Raw genomic sequence first — 12,388 nt, 5'->3', positions numbered from 1 at the left:
CAACTTCAAGATGCGGTTGAAATCACCAATCAGACTATCCGTGTTACAGATTTACTGGCAAAATTCTCAGATCAAAGTAGAGCAGCCATCTTGTCTAGTCCTAGACTACCTCCTAGCTGAAGAAGGAAGTGTTTTAATCTATTTACTTATTGCAGCAAGAGATAATGTGGGATAGACTATTAGAGACATTAATAAAGATCTTAAAAAACTTGTTCATGTTCCTGTGCAAACTTGGTCCTCTCTATTTAACACTTCTTGGTGGTTCTGGTTTGGAGGAACTTGGTGGAAGCAGATATTATGGTTTGTATTATTTTACTCTCTGTCTCCCCTATATGATGCACTTGATTACCAGCACTGTCCAAAGAATCCTCTCGAAAATGATCAAGTTAGAATAATCTGTAGGACTGATGGCCCTTAAAAAAGGCAAAGGTGGGAGCCCATAAGTCAAGTTATTTCAGGGTATAAAAAATCCTGTTCTGTTGCCTGTGTTTTGCCTCCCTCCACTAGACTGTACTAGTCAAAGTGATGTCCTATTCTTGTAGGAACTGAATAAACTGCTTTCTGCTTTGGCTCCAAGAAATGTTTATTTTAATTATTTTGGGTTGGTGGTCATTGTCCCAAACATGAAGCTGCACTGGGACTGTATGTTGGATTGTCACCCTAGGGTCATAAATCTTTTCTGTGGAGTTTCTAAAGTTGTCTTTGGCTGGAAAATGTTCTACTCTATCTTCTTGGGTGTTCTGATGCACTAAAATTTGTTTAGAGTCAACATTCAGCAAAGTAAACACAAAAACAAATCTAACTAAAAGGGAAATCAGAGAACCTTAGTTTTTACTAAAAAGTCTCATATACAATGGGGAAAATGATCAATATATACACCAAACATATATGCAACAAATAGCAGAACATCCAAATTCTTAAAGGAAAAACTAAATGAAATAAAGGAAGAAATAGTAAAACTATGCCATTTGGGGATTTCAAATATCTGCTCTTAGAGTGAGATAAATCAAGCATAAAATAAACAAGAAAGAAGTTGAGATGAATAGAATTTTAGAAAACTTAGATGTAATAGACCTGTGGAGAAAAATGAAAAGGAATGGAAAAGACTGTGTCTTTTTTCTAAAGCTGTGCATGAAACCTTCACAAAAACTAACAATGTATTAAGGCAGAAAAACTTCACAAATAAATGAAGAAAAAAGAATTATTAAATATACCCTTTTTAGACTACATTTAAACAAATATTACATTTAATAAATTGCTGCAGAAGCATAGATTTAAAAAAATGAATTAGAAATTAAGTAATCTAATGCTAAAGAATGGGAGGGGAAAATAACAATATTTTCATTAAAGACAATGAAAACAATGAGACAGTATGCCAAAACTTGTGATATGCAGACAAAGCAGTTCTTAATAGAAAATGTATTTTTTTTCCCAATGCCCTTAGGTCAGGTAGGTGGCACAGTGGAGAGAGGGCTAGACTTAGAATTGGGAAGCCACTTAACTCTGTTTACCTCAGGTTCCTCATCTGTAAAGTTAGCTGGAAAAGGAAAAAATTAGTAAAATTGAAAATAAAAAAAACTGAACTAATAAGATTATAAGTTGGTTTTATGAACCAAGCAAAAATATATATATAATACATGAGTTAATTTTGTCTACAAAAGAAATAGAGCCAAATTATCAATTTAAAAAAATGAAGAGGTTGAATGTACAGCCAATAAAGATGAAATTAAAACAATTATTAGGGGTTCTCTTGCCCCAACTATATGTCAATAAAATTGACAATCTAACTTAAAAGGATGATTATTTATAAGAATATAAATTGTCCAATAAATACAAGAAGAAATAGAATGTTTAAATAATCCTATCTTTAAAAAAAATTACCTAGACTAGATGAATTTACAAAGTGACTTCTAATAAACATTTAAACAATGAATTCTCATATTATATGAACAATTTGAAAAAACATGTAAAGCAGTCCTATTATGTCCCTTCTTTGATGCAAATATATTTTTGATTCTTAAAACAGGAAGAGCAAAAATAGAGAAAGCAAAGTATAAACAAATTTCCATTATGAATATTGATGGAAAAGTTTTAAATAAAATATTAGCAAGGAAATTATAGCCATATATCATAAACATCAATTATGATCAAGTGTGATTTATACCATAAATGTAGGGCTGATTGAGTATTAAGAAAAATTAAGCATGATTGAATATATATCAATAATAAAAAAACAACAAAATAATATGATTATATCAATAAACACAGAAATATTTTTTGACAAAATATAATACACATTCCCATTAAAAACATTATAAAGTATAGACATAAATAGAGCCCTATCAAAGTGATAAGTAGTATCTCTCTAAAAACCAAGAGCAAGCATTTATCTGTCATGGGAATAAACTAGATGCCTTTTCAATAAAATCAGGGATGAAGCAAGGATGTTTATTATCACCACTATTATTCAATATGCTAGCTGTAGCAATAAGATAAAGAATTTGAGGAAATAAGAATATTCAATAAATAAATAAAACTATCACTTTTTGGTAATGATATAATAGCATTCTTACAGCACTGTAGAGAATCAATTAACAAACTAGTTGAAACAATAAATACTTCAGCAAAGTTGCAGAATATAAAATAAACCCACACAAATTATCAATATGTCTATATGTTACCAACAAAACAAAGCAGGAAAAAATAGAAGAAATCCCATTTAAAATAATTGCAGAAATTAAGACTACTCTGAGATACCACTACATATCTCTCAGATTGGCTATGATGACAGGAAAAGATAATGACTAATGTTGAAACAGATGTGGAAAAACTGGGACACTAATTAATACATTGTTGGTGGAACTGTGAATGGATCCAGCCATTCTGGAGAACAATTTCGACCTATGCTCAAAAAGTTAAACTGTGCCTTTGATCCAGCAGTGTTTCTCCTAGGCTTGTATACCAAAGAGATCTTAAATGATAGGGAGACCCACATGTGCAAAAATGTTTGTGGTAGCCCTTTTTGTAGTGTCAGGAAACTGGAGCCTGAATGGAAGCCCATCAGTTGGAGAATGGCTGAAAAAGTTATGGTATATAAATATTATGGAATATTTTTGTTCTGTAAGAAATGACCAGCAGGATGATTTCAGAGAAGCCTGGATAGACTTACATGAAGTGATACAAAGTGAAATGAGCAGAACCAGGAGATCATTGTACACAGCAACAAGAAGACTATATGATGATCAATTCTGATGGACATGGTTCTTTCCAACAATGAAATGATTTAGGCCAGTTCCAATGATCTTGTAATGATCTATGCCCAGAGTTGAGGACTGTGAAAACTGAGTGTGGATCACAATGTAGTTTCACTCTTTTTGTTGTTGTTTGCTTGCATTTTGCTTTCTTTCTCATTTTTTCCCCTTTTTGATTTGATTTTTCTTGTGCTGCAAGATAATTATATAAATATGTATACATATACTGGATTTAACATATATTTTACCATGTTTAACATATATTGGATTACTTGCTATCTAAGGGAGGAGGTAGAGGGAAGGAGGAGAAATTTTGGAATACAAGATTTTTTAAAGGTCAATGTTGAAAAATTATCCATGCATATGTTTTGAAAATAAAAAGTTTTAATAAAAAAATAAAATAATTGCAGAGATTACAAAATATTTGAGGGTCTACTTCAGAAGACAAACTCAAGAACTGTATGATCACAATTATAAAATACTTTTCATACAGATAAAGACAGATCTAAATAAGTAGAGAAATATTTAATGTTCATGGATAGGCCGAGTCAATATAATAAAAATGACAATTCTACCTAAGTTAATTTACTTATTCACTGCCATATATATAAAATTATCAAATCATTTTTATAGATCTAGAAAAAAATTATATCAAAACTGAGCGGGAAGAACAAAAGGACAAGAATATCAAGTCAATGTAAAAATGTACAAAGAAAGCAAAAATATCAGTACCAGATATATTACAAAGTGTTCTTCTTCAAAACAATTTCTGATTGGCTCACAGAATCTGACCATTTTAAAGAAAGGCCAAGTTTCTTGAATACCATTAAGAATTATTTGTAACTTTCTCTATTCATGTCTGTCTTGTAGCCATCTTATGTGTTGTATGTTATAAACTGTATTTTGTACTGGTAGAAGCCTTTATTTAATAGCTATAAACCATATTAAAGGTCTGAGAACTAAACCATCTTCAGGTATATCTGACCACTGGAAATGCCTAGAATGAAAAGGATGCATCATTTCTGAAAAGCGCAGAATTTGGCTGGCTGTCTGCCTTTGCCCAATCAAGGAGTTTAATTTCTCCCAGTCCATCTAGGAATTCCAAGGACAAGCTGAGTGGCTGATAAAAAGATTAAGGAAAGCAAATGAGGATAGAGATATCTCTGTATCTCCCTACCTCACCCTGGTTGGGGTGGAGGTGAGAAACTAGGTTCCTTGTTAAGGGATGGAACTGAAATAAGTCTCCAGAGAATTAGTGAATTTTGAAAAGTAATTTCCTTTGCTATGCAGGTGAAGTTAGACCTGAAAGTCAACTTGAGAAAAGTTGGAGGAACAGTAGAGTGAGGAAGAGAGGGTATAAAAATTCAGTTCTCCTGGATAATTCAGGAATTATCTTTCATTCCTAAAGGAATGAAATATGCAAATTATTTAATAAAATGACTTGGCTAAAGTTTTTTTCCTAAAAGATTCTTTCATCACAAATTTAAATTAAAGTGCACTCATAGTTCTGGTCTGAATGAATGTTCTATTAACAGAAAAGATTATCTTTTCGGCACTATCTGTTGATATTTGTTCAGCAGAAATGTATTTGGTCTTTTGCAGAAATGAAGTCATTTTAAAAGTTTCTTACTAATGATTTCTAAAGTGGAGAAAAGAAGGGGGAAAGTGGTTTTGTAATTTGAAGTTTCCTCAGTTAAATTTTATCTCATGCTTAAGATCTGCTTTGTAAATAATAATGTCTTACTTCACTAGAGTGTGGGAAAAAATGCATATTTGAATCACATTAAGCAAAGAAATTGACTCAGAAAAAGTGAGTAAAATAATTTTGAGAGAAAAAGAACAAAGTTTCATTTTAAAGTTTTGTGTCCCTGGTTATAGAAGAGATTTATTAATGATGTGACTGAATTTGTTGCCTAATATATTAGAAGGAAAGTTAAAGAATGAATTAGAATCTATCATGAATTTGAAATTCTTGAATAATTAATGAAATTTAAAATATTTAACTTAGCAAAATAGAAATTTCTTGAAAACCTGAAAATTTCAGTTCTGATCCCCTAAAAACAAAGCTTTACAAGAATTTTGAGATACATAAGAAATTTCTGCTAATCTTCCAAAGAAATTCAATGGAAAAATAAACAAAGCAAGATGTGAAAAAAATGAAGAAGTGGCTTGAAAGCAAATACATAAAAGATTAAAAAATAGGCAATTTTAAAAATAAAGTGAAATACTAAATCAATATAAACACAAATGATTTTCAGATTCTATTTATATTAATTAGTAAAAAAAATATTTAAAAGCAAATTAGAGAAAACTAACCCTTTTAAAATCAGATGGGGGGGGATATAATATTCCATTTTGTTCTTTATTTACCATTTTCTATATATGACTCCTGAAAAAATTTCATGACCAGATGTTAGAGCTGGTTTCCTTCAATGTCTTTTTGCTTTCCTAATTGGTACAAAAATACATAGTGCTACAAAAAAGTCTCTGGAATGTCCCTTCTTTTATTTAGTGTAATATGTACTTCCTTTTGATATAGAGAATCTAATTATGCTTATAAGGACTCATCCCTTCTTTATCTCCAATGGCATTCTTTTTCTTCCTTTGTATAATCAGGTTCACTAAAATGAGCAGCCACAAAAAGAAATAAAGAAAATTGATAGATAGATAGATAGATAAGCTGAATTGTGAATGATGTAAATGGTAAGTCATTGGATATGGGGGAGGGAGTGTCATGCTCTTAATTTTAATAAAAGCTATTTATCTTGTTCATGCTGATTTATTGGCATTAGTTATTCAAACCAAGAACATTCATACAGCAATTTTGGTGACCCTAACTGGGACTGGTTAGTTCAATCATCACAGATACCCTTCTCAAAGAAATATTTAGTGCACCCTAGTGAATTCACCAAATTTGAGAACTTCTCAAGAGGAAGAAGTGAAAAGAGTATTCAAAGTTGGAGTCCAGTTATTTTTGTTTTCTGAACAGAGATCTACAGAAACAGGTTGAGTGGTCTATGTATTGTTTTTATATTGTCTGGTTATATGTCTGTTTCTTGTGTCTAAATAAACTATTAGACATAAATTGTCAACGAGAAATTATGTATAACCACACATAGTGCTATGATTCAAGATCTGAACCCAACAGCTTGGCTGAGAAACCTCATGCTCAAAAAAAAGAGAGAGAGAGAGAGAGAGAGAGAGAGAGAGAAACCTCATGCTCCAAGAATCCTTATAGTTCTGAGATAAATCCGGGACTAGTACTAGGATTTCTCTAAAATGCTGTGGCTTTTCATCTTATTTTCACATACAAATGAGCAAAAGTACTTCCTGTTTAATAATTTATCATTTGTAAGAACTGTTTTCTACACCACTATTTCTTTCCAAATTCTTGGATTCTGTTGATTCTGACATAAACCCCAACTAGTCAAGTATTATCCCTGCCAATAAAATAACATAATCCTGATATTATCCTCAAATATTGTTTATAATGGTAAGTAGTTAATATAATTCTCAGATACTGTCAATAGTGGTCAGTGATTATTATGAGATCCATCTATCTGTTCCAGATCACAGCCCTCTCAGTGTACTATTGGTAAAAAAAGAAAGTGTATTTGTTAAGGTCTAACTTAATAGCCATCCTGTAATTCTTCTACTGAAAAACCCTGGTCATTATTTGGTATGTTTTATTACAAAACCTTTTAAATTTAAAATGTAAAATAGAAGATAAATTTCCCAAATAAAATGTGTTACTGGCTTATTTGGGTAGATCCTCAATTGCAAAGTTTTATCAAACTGTAAAAAATTAATGAATCTTTCCTCCTAAAGAGAAGAGAAAAACTACTGCTCATAAGATTTCAGCAAATGATAAATGCTGAGATTCTGTCACATCTTCTTCCTAGTGCCTTCACCATATTTCTCAGATACCCCCACAGATATCACTGTGCCCTTGAGTAGGGGAAAAAACACTCTGAAATCCTCCTCCTGATAACTTTTATCATCAAAGAGTAGAACGATAAGAGAGAAAGAGAAAGGGAGAAAAGAATACCACCAGATATAACTGTTAGCTGCCTTAAGTGAGATTTGGACCAATTTAAATGACCTCTTGATGTAGTGCAGCCCTAGGGAAGATGTACCAATAAACCTAAGGCCATTTGGCCTTGGGAATAATGTAGTTAGAGATGATATATTTCTTCCCCTAGGCTATCCTGTCCCAGTTTACTCTCTATGAGCAGGATGCTAAAGCCACAGATATTGCTGGCTGTCAGATAACTGCTTTTGGTTTGAGATTAACAGTTTCTGAAACTAATGAGCAACAATAATGAGGTGCTTTAAGTTAATGCAGGCATAGAACAAAATTGAGTGTCTGCCACTTGACCTAGTAAAGTTTCAGGCCTAAAACCACACCTCCAGAAGGTTCCCCATGAGCTCTATTCAGAGAACTTCAGATCCAGCTTCTGCACACAAAGTCAGAACCAGACTATTTCTCAACTCCACCTCTAAGCTATAAAATTAGCGTATCATTGACATGAAGCACTTGGTCTCTGTCACTTTTCCCCTATTAATTTATCTTCTTGCTCCTGGTTCCTTGCTAACTTCTTTGGGAATTTAGCCTATCTTAATTGGTGTTAGAATTATAATAAAATTTGTCCCTTGACTTGTAGATGGGTCTGAGTGTGCAACTTCTTTTGGGACACCTTGAGACACTGGTCTAAAATACCATATTTTGAGAGTCCCCCTTGAATTTCAACACTCTTCTTGGTATTTATTATTACTGTAACCAACCTTGGCATGCTGGCAAAAAGAAATGCCTTTTTTGTTCCAAATACACAGACAAATTGAACATTACATTTTCATTCCCAATAAACTTTAAGTAGAAAATGTGGAGAATAATGAGAATTTTTCTGCTAAAAAAGTTTAAACTTTCAAAAGAAATCATCTCATCTCTGTGTTCCTAATTTTGATCAGGTTGGCAACAGGGAGAGGGAAAGAGGGAGAGAAAAAAAAAAGGAAGAAGCATATGGAAGGAAATCCTTTCCCCAACTGCAGAAATTTTTGGCAATGTAAACTAATTAGATACTAAATTCATGAATGAAATATTATTTCTTTTTTGTGAATGTCCAAAACATGGTTTGAACATTTTTATAAAAGATGAAATAGTCTTGTGAGTTTAGGGGCTACATTTTCCTATTATTCTTTTTAAAATAAAAAACTGTGAAAGTTACATACAAATAGCACTTACATTTTTTTATTACTATCTTTCTTGGAGAGTGATGTATTTTGTTTTAGGGTAGAAGAAAGCAATAAATGAACTCACCAAGCTTCCTCTTCAGCTAGGGTGAAACTCATCCCTGAGTCCAATAATGAAGTCCAGAGTGAAAGAAGAATATTTTCATTATAACTTGCAAAAAGTGGGAGAATCCCCCAGTATGAGAGAAGGGCACACTACTAAAGTGAGAGCAAGCTTTTACTATTAAGTCAAACACAGGGATTGGTCCAAGTTCTTCCCCTTATAAGCTTCCTTACTTACTCCTAATATGTTGTTTCTTGATATGTTCCCACTTCTTGGTCAAATATCCCATGTTCAAAAGTGGTGACCATCTCCATCCTTGGCTGTGTCAGAGAATATACAATGAGTCTATTAAGCAATCTCAAGGAAGAAAGGCCTTTACCTGGTCATTAACTTTGTCCAGTTTAAGCCAGTTTCTAACTGACCCTCTTTTCAGGACTTTGTATAGGCTAGTTCCTTCTGAAAGCTGATTGGTCAATAGTAGTTGTTATTTTACATTACCTTGAAACTACAATATTTGTTGGAAATCTAATTTTTAGTATTTCTCACATTAAGAAGGCTTTATACAGATCATCTGAAACCAACTAGATTAAAACTTAACTCTAATGATTTCAAAACCAAAATAAAAAGAAAGAAAGAAAGAAAGAAACATGGTTTTTAAGTATACAGTTTCTAAATTTCCTGGTATTTAAGAACCATCCGGAGTAATTATTGACTTTTCTCTCCAGCTTTGAAAAAAAAAAAAAAAACTGGTTTAAATCAGAAAGCAATAATTTGGGAATTAGCAAAATTTTATTTTTAGAGATTGTTTTTATTTTACCTCTGTGTTCTCCTGTGAATGACTTAATAGAATTTAACTGCCTTGTTAACTTGGAAGCAAGATCTCCTACTTTTGGAAGTTGAAACCATTAAACAAGGAATAAGAGTAACATTTGCAAGTTCTTAAACTATATAAGGAGATGCAATTATGAATATCACTGTTGCTTTTGTTTTTTCTATTTGACTGTGGGGCCACTATTTGTTTGAATTTTCTAATCTAAGTAGCTAGGAAAAATCGGTTAACTCAGCATATCTTTGCTCATGAATTTAAAAATTATTTATTCATATACAAGATTAAATCATTAAAATATCATACTCTTTCTGAATGACATGAATGAAGATAACATATCTTCAAAGAGGGAATTATGTGATAAAGACATAAAAGTTTTAATTTTAATTAGACAGTACTATTTACTTTGAGAAAAGCAGCAAGATTAGACTGTTACCATTTGTGAACTAAGATAAATGTGATTGGCTTCCAAATTTTCTATTAAAACTGTGCCAAAAAGATGATGGTCTCAGATGATATACTTTAGATCAGATCCTGGGACGTAATAGAGAACAAGACTGAAAAAGATTGAAGCAATTGTTAAATTTTTTTTCAGATCTATTAGAATATTCACTGATTAATTTTATTTAAAAATATGACTGAAGTATAAAGCACTTTATTATGTTTTAGTAATATTCTATAAACTGGATTTGAAGATTTTATATATAATAGAATTGATTTAATAGACAATTTTTTTAAATGATTAAAAAATAGAAAACAGAAAATGAACAAAATAAAACATTGCCATATGCATGGTAGAACATAAGAGAAATTCAAAATAGGAGATAAATTTCCATTTCACAACATCCTATATAATAAGTACTATATATTATGTTCAGAGGTGTCTACTTTTTCTTTGCTTCCGTATAGAAGTTTTTTGTTGTTGTTCTGTACTGTACACATTTTACTTTCTTCTTTTTAACTCTTTCCTCCCCCTACCAGTTCCCTTAAGAAGCCTACAATTAAGCGCAGATGTATTTTTATACATAAACATCTATGTAAGGCCGTACTATGCTTGTTTGTCCTCTGTTTTTCTGAAGGTGGATAACATCATCTTTCATAAGTCCAAGTCCTTCCATATTTTTCCTAAATCCGCCAACTCATCATTTCCTACATCACAGCAAAATTCCAACCTTACACTGTAGAGTTATTTAAAATAATCAAAACAAAATAGATTAATATTGCTAACACATAGAGTAGTTTCCCTGTTTTTCTCTTATTTGATTTTTTAAAATTTCTTTATAAGTTTAGATGTGGATATCCTTCTAAATATATATGTATTGTTCCCTCTTTAACTCATTCCCCATGTGAATAGGATTCCAGAACTACCAGCTTTCTTCTCCCATTTAATTTCTCTGTATCAGTTCTTGTTCTTGTATTACATAACTCTTTCCCCCTTTTCCTAGATGGTTTTGCTTTTTAGAATCACATCATACTCAGCTCTACCTCAATATTTCTTTTAAATTACCCAATTACTAATGACAATCTTAGACATAGTGCTCACATTTCCATGCATAAAACATAAAAACAGTTTGCCTTTATTAAGTCCCTTGAAAGTAGTCTTTGATGTTTATCTGATATTTTTCTTGGATCTGAAAGCCTGGCAGTTCACTGGAATGCCTTTTTGTTCCATTAAGGATTATGCTTAACATTGCTGGGCATGATATTTTTGGCTGCAACCCTAGTTCTTTTGCTCTTTACTATATAGTGTTCCAAGACCTGTGGTCTTTTAATGTAGCTACTGCTGGTCTTATGTGATTCTAATGGTGGCTCTGGCATATCTGAATTTTTTGGTATTGCTCATAATATTTTTTCCTTGATCTAGAGGTTTTAGAATTTTGCTTTGATGTTCCTATAGTTTTTTGGTCTATAGGATCAGGTGATGATTAGTAGATTTTTTTTTTATTTCAACTTTTCCTTCTTGTTCTAAAACTTCAGAACAATTTTCTTTATTTCTTGTATTTAATTCTTGTATCACTGTTTGTTTGTTTGTTTGTTTTTTGATCATAGCTTTCAGGTAGTCAAACTAGTCTTATAAAGTTTACCCTTCTTGATCTGTTCTTAAGATCTCTTGTTTTTTTAAAGCGATCTCTTAAGAGATATTATTTGTTATTTTTTTCATTCTTTATATTTCATTATTTCTTGGTCTCTTACAACTTTTCAGCCTTCCTCTCTTCCACTTCTAGTTTTCAAGGAGTCATTTTCTTCCTTAAGACTCTGAATTTCCTTTTCTATTTGGTTGATTTCCTTTACATAATATTTAGTTTTTCTTGTTGTTCCTTTTTTTAAAGTCTTTTTTGAATTCTTGTATGTATTCTTTTTGGTCAGGTGACCATTTAATATTACTCTTTGGGGTACAAAATGCTTTTTTTTACACTTTAGTATTCTCCTGTGGTGATGAACCTCAGTTCCCCCATTTCCATAGTAATTGTTTAAAGTTGTATCCTTTCCCCTTTGTCTGCTCATTTTAAAAAAAATTTATTTGTTTAAATTGTTGACCTGTAATCTCTAATACTGCAGCATGAGGATCTCAAGTCCTCCTTCAATTCTCCCCTGTGGCCTGGAACCAAAAACTTCACGTTCTATTAATGCCCACAGCCATCTATGTCACACTTTTCTAAACTCACTGGGCCATGTGCTGGTCCCTTCTTGCTCAGGGCATGTTTTCATAGCATGAAATTCTTTAAAAGCAGAGACTCCTCAGTGGACCTGACTCCCCACCCTGTTCAGGAGGTGAAAATTCCTGTGGCTGGGCCAAGGTAAGGTACCTCTCAATCCAGCTACCTCCAGGGCTCTCTGCATGTTGTTTCAGTGGAACTAACCTAAAAGTGTTTATACTTCACACAGGGCAAATAACCTTCTTAATGTTTTTCTTTAGTTCTTCTCCAATTGCTCCAGGAGGACCACTGTTTTGAGCCCTTTGTATTCTCGTTGACATGTAATTTTGTTTTGTTTGTGGGGGAAATCAGAAATAGGAAT

At 32.2% G+C, this 12,388-nt stretch overlaps 1 long non-coding RNA gene across 1 annotated transcript in view; it reads right to left on the bottom strand.

Moving 5' to 3' along the window:
- Window positions 1–12,388, bottom strand: part of LOC127561703 (uncharacterized) — a 67,287-nt gene that overhangs the window by 699 nt on the left and 54,200 nt on the right. The window lies entirely within an intron of this gene.

Source organism: Antechinus flavipes, chromosome 1 (assembly GCF_016432865.1).
Source record: "Antechinus flavipes isolate AdamAnt ecotype Samford, QLD, Australia chromosome 1, AdamAnt_v2, whole genome shotgun sequence".
Lineage (NCBI taxonomy): Eukaryota > Metazoa > Chordata > Mammalia > Dasyuromorphia > Dasyuridae > Antechinus > Antechinus flavipes.
The sequence above is the reverse complement of the archived record's forward strand: the minus strand, read 5'-3'. Positions and strand labels throughout refer to the sequence as shown.